This window comes from Oxyura jamaicensis, chromosome 2 (genome assembly GCF_011077185.1).
Source record: "Oxyura jamaicensis isolate SHBP4307 breed ruddy duck chromosome 2, BPBGC_Ojam_1.0, whole genome shotgun sequence".
NCBI classification, from domain to species: domain Eukaryota; kingdom Metazoa; phylum Chordata; class Aves; order Anseriformes; family Anatidae; genus Oxyura; species Oxyura jamaicensis.
The window spans coordinates 74,404,543-74,412,625 of record NC_048894.1 but is presented as its reverse complement, the minus strand read 5'-3'; positions in this window follow the sequence as shown (position 1 = coordinate 74,412,625).

Genomic DNA, 8,083 nt, shown 5'->3' with positions numbered 1-8,083 from the left:
ATTTTTTTTTACCAAACCCAAAATAACATACAGATACACTTCAGTACATTTTGTGGGAGTGTCACCCCTGGGTGTCCTGCTGATGTTAGAGACACTTACAATTACAAGGATCTTGCAGAATTACTTCTGCAAGTATGGGACTAAGCTTATAGACTAAGCTTACAGGTTTTATAGATAATATCTTGGTAAAATATATCTTAGTTATTTCATTGTTATTTCTTGTAAGCAAATGGTAAAATCAGGAGTTATAAAATAATGAAACCTTTGTATTTAAGTTAATATTAAAGATCACAAAGAAGAGGTGCTTGAAAACCCCTATCAGTTATCATAATTTCCTGTTGTGCCTTAAAGCAGCATAATATGTGCTGTGTGCATACTTGCTGTTGAGAAAGATTTTTGCTTTATATGATTTTTGGTATTGCAAACATGTAAACAGTATGAACAAGTTACTACCTTACCAGAGTTTCTCTTAAAACAAAACAAATAAATGCAATTATTTACTTTTGAGTCAAGGCTCATAGCCATTTCCAAAATTCAGTATGATTTCAAGGTTAGCTGTCATTAAAGCTGCCTCCATCCCCGCCCTGCCCCATCCCTGACTTTTAGTAAGTATACACTTATTACCATGAGACTAAATGAGGAAAGCAAGTGTAATGACATGACAAAGTTTTCCATTAATAATTTAAGCATGAATAGTGGCTCCACTGGTTGTTTCCTTTGAGTTTGAGTTTAGTACTGTTCCTGTGAAGAGTCAGTGGGCAGCAGCTGTTAGGAATGCATGGAACTGCAAAGATTTGACACTGGAGATAAAGAAAGGTTTTTCCCTGGTGTAACTGCAAGGGAGCTGTGCAAACCTTCTTGGAGGGATTCTGTATTATTTTTGCTCAGCGCAGCACTCTGGAAGTTTATGAGATGCAAGGCATCTCACACCATGTATAAACTGAGAATTGCATTGGAAAATAGCTTCTTTTTCCTCTGCAAAATACAGCATTTTTAAACATTTTCTTGGTAGCTACCACTGTAGCATTTTATTGAGCTGAGATTTTTGACAGCTTTCCTGTGAATGAGTGTCTAAATAGTGGCACATGCAAAGGAGGAAAGAGAACATGCAGACAGGAAAATGCCAGAGTAGTACAGGTTGCAATCTACTGCCTCAAAGAGCATAAGAGCTATCATATTATTTACAGTGACCAACATTCACACAAAAGGAGACTTGGAGACTACTATCCCAATTTTGCACTTTGTAATTCCTCTCGTGTCTTTAGCAGACCTCCCCAGCCTTTTGCTGACCGATCTAAATGGAGTAATATAACTGGTATTTTATCTCTACCTCTCCCCATCACCAAAAGACCCGAGTTACAGTCCATGACGTCTTCCCACTTCAAATAATAAGATGTCTTATAGAAGTAATGCCTATGGATAAATCAGAATATATATATATATATATATATATATATATCAGAGATGAAGAGTTACAGACTAGGAGTTTTGTGAGACCCAGAATTTTATTTTATGGATTTCATAACTAGAATAATAGAATCATGGAATCATTTATTTTGGAAAAGACCTCTAAGAATATCTCGTCCAACTATTAACCTAGCACTGCCAAATCCACCCCTAATTTATGTTCCTAAGCACCACATCTACATGTCTTTTGAATGCCTCTAGGGATGGTGACTCAACTACCTCCCTGGACAGCCTGTTGCAATGCTTCACAACCCTTTCAGTGAAGAAGTTTTTCCTAATAGCTGACCTAAACCTCCCCTGGCACAAATTAAGGTCATTTCCTCTTGCTTTATCACTTAGTGCTTGGGAGAAGATGCCATTAGGTCTTATTAGGTCTGAGAATGGGAGGGAAAACCATAGAGGAGAAATTAGTTCAAGACAGGGAGAATGTTAAGAACATTCAAGGTAAATATTCAGGTCTGGGAAGGGATCCAAGAGTGCTTTGCTCAGCATTAAGATCTAAGGTGTAAGGCAGGCAGGAATCTGACCTGTGAGTGTGAATTTCACCATAGATAAATTAAGGGCCTGTGATGGGATGTTTGTGCTGAGTTGCAGAGGTATGGTGTTCAGTGTGTTTTAAAAAATAATGAGGTGGGAATGATTCTAAGAAATGCTGTAGGCATTGTGAAAAAAAAAAAAAAAAAAAAAAAAAAAAAAAAAAGGTGTGATGTCCTAAGACCAGGACAGAATATCCAGAATATGAATATATCTCTCTCTGGATTCACAGTATATTTATTGATAATATAAATCTGTGGAAAACACATTTAGAAAGAAAGATGTTGGGAAAGAAGAGAGGGTAGTTAAACAAGTGAACAAGTGGAAGAAATAATACTAATGGTCTTCATAATGAAGGTAGTCCTTTAATGGTACTGAGAAAATAGACTGAAACAACAAGATCTGAATAGAAGGCCATGAGAAGGAGGCACTGCATCAAAGCTATAGACTCCATAAGGAACTCTTTCTATTTTGAGATAGGAACTTTACCTTTTTCTGCCCAAATATTTTCAGCTGACGGTCTGGTACATTTCTTCAAGATTCATTTTTTCATGATTGGAGTCACTAATAGCTCAGAATGCCCAGAAAGGTAAGATGCCCTAGTTCCTATAGCATGAGAAGTCTTGTGTTAGTACTTTTTTGTCTGTGCATATGTTGGGGTGTAACCCCAGTAGGCAGCTAAGCACTTACCACTCAATCGTTCTTCCCCCAGTGGGACAGGGAAGAGAATTGGAAAGGTAAACATGAGAAGAGTTGGGGACTGAGATAAAGACAGCGTACTAGGTAAATGAAAAGGTGCACATGCAAGAAAGCAAAATAAGGAATTAAATAACTAATTCCTGTTGCCAAGCTTGTGTTCAGCCATTTCTAGGAAAGCAGTGCTTCATTACATGTAACAGTTATTTGGGAAGTCAGATGACATCATTCTGAACTCCCACCCCTCCTCCTTTCCCCAGCATTTATTACTGAGCATGGTGTCATATGGTATGGGACATTCCTTTGTTCAGTAGGAGTCAGCTGCTCCCTGCTGTGTCCCCTCCCAGTTTCCCATTCATCCCCATCCTACTAGATGGCAAGGCAGCATGAGAAGCAGAAAAGATCTTGACTGTTTGTAAGCCTTATTCATCAATAACTAAAACATTCATGTGTTATCAACACAGTTTTCGTAACAATTTCAAAACATGCCTACATAAAAAGTACCATAAAGAAAATTAACTCTATCCCAGTCAAAATCAGCATGATGTATGTTATTGGGGAATAAATTCCTTATTGGACTATCATCTGCTCAGTGTTCTAAATATCCATGAACTCTTGAGACACTTTGGGATGTTAGAAAGATAGTATCCCTGCCAGCACCTCATTTATCAACAGCACATCCCCAACAATGCATTATCTAAAGACTGAAACACATCTCTGGATTGGAAATCTCCAAAGCTCCAGTGAACCTCCTTACAGTCTTTGTCTGTGATGGTAATATAATTTACATGATAATACATGAAAGGCTTGACAGCACTCACGAGAAGGATGGTCACAGATGAGATACTCTAGGTTGATTTGTAATCATGATGCATGAACGTGTGTCAGTGCCTGATTTCATTGATGTTCCAGAAACCTAAGCTAAGTCATAACTAAGGTAGTCTCCAGAATGCACATTCATTTTTTTTATCACCTATAACATTACTATGATTATGTGAAGAGTTAAAAGCTCTTTAGCCGTTACTGGAAGTTTTATTTAGTCACTGGGCATTTTGAGCTGTTCAACTCAAGATTATTCCCTAAGTCACCAATTTGCAATTTGTTCCACTTGCTTGTAAATTTTTTTGATGCCTGTGATTTCTCTTTGGTTAAGCCTTCTTAAATTGTATTTATTCTTATGTTCTTCCACCTTAATAAATGATTTTGAAGGTCTGTAGGTGCTGTGCAAATACATATAACATTTCCAGTGGATAAGTAAATATCCCTAGGGACTTCTCAAAAAGAACAAGTAAAGATTTCTACTTAAACTAGATCTGTATCTACAAACCATGTCTGTTTGATGCATATATTAACCATTGCAAGTCATAAATAGCCTCTTCCTATATAAGTCTTAGAAAGTTTAACGACATTTTCAGAGACACCTATTATGTAAAACTTCTGATTACTGTCTATTGTTTACATTGTAACTATTCTGTGATAATACCAAAGAATTTAATACCTATGGTTTTGACACAAATTTGAATATGAATGTAGTAATTTCTACTATATAATTTGGTTCTTGCCATAAAGAGTGGCATCAGTGAGAACAATGTTCTGTTTTTTGTTTGTTTGTTTGTTTTTGTGGTACCTATTACTTTTCATAAACATAAAATACTGCATGTGCTGCAACTTGTGCATGATAACCTAAAATGGTGTTCAGATAAACTTGCTTATCTAAATATTTTGCTCTATCATGCAAAAAAATGGAGGGAAGGATCCAGTTATTTAATATGCATATATACATATATATTGTTTATAATTATTTCTTTTTTAACATGTAAATATATATATATGTGTGTATATATATATATACACACACCTCTTAAATTTATTTTACTCCACTGGTTCCATTGCATGTTACAAACCATAGAATTATAGCACAAATACTTCAAAATTTGGGTCATCAGCTGTGTTAGAGTTCAAAGATACGCTTAAAATTTAGTCCAAGTTTTGCAGGTGCATTTCCAAGCAGCAACTGTTTCTCTACAGATCTTTTAAATGATTTTGGAAAAAATACACCACTACTGCCACCACAAAAGCCTTTCTGAAAGTTAAGAAGCAAGCACCTGCTTATCTAAAGAGAATGCAAACTTCAGTGTTCTTTGGAACTACTTTTTTTTTGTGTTATCACTGAGGTCAGCATGTTAGTTCTGTAGTGCTCTCAATGGGCAAGGCAATTTACAAGAAATTGTAAGAAAAGAGCATGGTTATGGTCTCCAGTGTTCTTCAAGGCAATGAGAAAAGAGAGAGCACAGTTTTGTCCTTTTTGTGGAGGTTGTCCAGATGTTGTCATGCTTAGTAATCCCTCAAACAAACAAAAAATAACCACCCAACCTGTGGGTGATGCCATATCATCACCATGATTCAGTTGCATGTTGCCATTTGTAAATATTTCATAATTCATTTAGACTTACCTTTACTCCGGAGGACTAGCATGAGGCCTGTGCACAATTAATATTGTATTTGGAAACCAAAATAGAATTTCAGTGGAAAATCCACCAGTGCTGGAGTCACGGAACTATCTCCAACTTTATTTACAATTTGTCCTAAATGATAATACTAAATGGGGGTGATGATAGAGTGACTGTAGGTTTGCTGTAAATTAAACTGGCTGGTAAGCCTGTCTAGCAACATAACAGGAGAGAGGGAATTAGGAAATTTTACACTAGGCAAAGTAATATTCATTTTTTTAAAATGACTAAAATTACTGCTAGCTGTTGTGTTGTAGCTGTCAAACATGCAGAAATAAACCTGTATATTGCTATTATGTATTTCTTAATAATTTTTAGTGAATCAGTCCTTCATGATAAATGATATTGGGCATTACATTGTACATTTCTATTTGTTAATGTCTGTTGTCAGTTGCCTTTATGCTTGAACATAAAATACGCTTTAACATAAAAATACCTTTGAACTATGTAACAGTTTAGTTTATAGATAGGGCTTAGGTGGTACTTCTAAAACACTAACAGTTGTAATAATTTTAAGGAAAGGAAAGCTTCTGAAATCTGGCCCCTGCCACTGTTCAGATATTCTTATTTGGCATATACTGTGTTGCCAAACTTGCTTTGTCTCTTGGGAGCTTATCTTTCTGTCTTACTGAAATAATTGCAGCACATAAATTAGCCTAAGTTAAATTAAATTCAAAACCCTGCGCTGTGATAATTTGTTGACTGTTCTTTTTTCATTTCTCAGGTACACCATTTATTAATTTTTTAAAATAATACCCAATTCAGACAGTATTCATTATGGCATATATATATATGAAGAAAAATATTAATGTAGAAATTCAGTAATTTTTTTCCATACTTGAAATTTCTGAGCAGAAGGATCATTAAATGATGAATTAGAAACACCAAATTAACTTGTTCACACACATATGCACACATGCATACACACAAAAGGAAAGCTGAAGTAGTAGACATGGATAAGTTGCTTTTATCCTTTGTCATACTGTAATTATTAAATCATTGCAGAACAAAAAGATTTAATTTGAAGGGGTAAGGAGTGAGCTAACACAATTGATTTTATACTTGTCAGTACAATTGTTCTTTCAGCAGCACAGTTTTTATTTGAGTATTTTTGCTGTATTAGGCTCATAGTATCTTATCCTATCTATAAAAGAGTTTTTGGAACGAACAATAAGTTTTTGTTTCTGCTATTTTTAATGAATATTAGGCCTTCTAGTGTTTTGTTTTGTTTTGTTTTGTTTTGTTTTGTTTTTCTCCTGTATATACCTGACTGTGATTAGTCTGACTCTCTAATTCTCAAACCTCCCTTCTTGCTGTGTATCTGATACATGACAAACCTTTGAAGAAGTCTTCTATAATTTCAAACTTTCAGTAGAGTTTCTTTTCTTCCCTGCATACATAAACACTGGAAAAGTTTTATTAAGTGAAAACATCTATTAAAAAATGGCTAGAAAGATTAGTTCTTCTTCCTTCAAAGTAGATGGAGTTATACTATAAAAACAGCCTCCAAGTCTACAAAATCCTGGGCTTTGTGTAGGGGGGATTCACTGATAACAATGAATTATTTTGTCTTCTATTTCTTAATTTCAAGTGCTAGGGAAAGAACAATATTAGTGAATGCAGTAAATAAAACATTCAGATTAGAAAAGCAAAGTTAGTGATTCAAATTCAGACCTAGCACACAGCATTAGTGCTTCAAAAAGATGCCCTCCATAGTAAGTTCTTCATATATTCAAAGTAGTGTAAAGACAAACATTTCCTGAAGTATAGTTGTATTCTTTGGATTAATTCTTCTAGCAGCAGTTGAGGATGCTTCCAGGCCGAGATGTAGCTGATTCTGGATACAGAATGCCTTCCGGGAAGCTATATACCCGTGGATTAAAAATGAAAACAATTTCTGTAATAAAATCTGCTTCCTCTCCCTTTATTAACCCATAGTTAATAGACATTTCAGTATTTTTTACTGAACATCTATTTATTAGTGAAATGAATGGGGCAGCTAATACAAACTTTATTCAAAATCTTTTGAACCATTTTCAGAGGCATTTCTCCATCAGTTTTGTTCAGAACTCTAGCAAATAGGAAGTAATTTAACAAAAATAAAATTTTAGATTCTCAAGAAAGGATAGCAGTCCCTGGAAGATGCAGATAGATGGTATTGTTGTATGTGCTAATATAAATCTTAAATCTTACCATTTATGCCAAGTGGCCTCTACGACTGGAGAAGGAATCCTGTATTTAATATTAACTATATATTATTGAGGTCCTTCCCTATTTGTACCATTAGAACAGAACACAAGAATAGAGAAATTATATGGATTATTTTACAACAAAATGTCAGCAGTTTGCAACTGAAAGTATGTTGGATTTAACCTCATGTTAATCTTTGATATGGCAAACCTGCTCAAGAATTTGAAGACAATTCTGAAATAGACTGAAAGCTGTCAATGGTTGAAATCTTTGAGTATGGACATAGAGAAAACACACTATATTAATCCAATAATTAACTGTTAATATAATAGAAATTTTAACATTCTAATTTAATATTCATTATTAGTCCAGATCTAATTATTTCAGAAAAGTACTTGTATGTAGAAAAATATTTGATAATATTTCAGATGAAATTTTTATACTTCCTTGTTTGTATCCCATTTAATGGTTGTGTGCTCACCCTTCTGTGACACTTCAGGGTTGTAAGTTTCTGGCGCTGGTGGTGGACTGTTAAAGCAAGTCATTAGCATCTGGGGGCCTCATGGGGAGGAACCTAAAGTTGATAGTTTCTTCTACTCCCTTCCTTCCTTCCTCCCTCCCTTCCTTCCTCCCTCCCTCCCTCCCTCCCTCCCTCCCTCCCTCCCTCCCTTCCTTCCTTCCTTCCT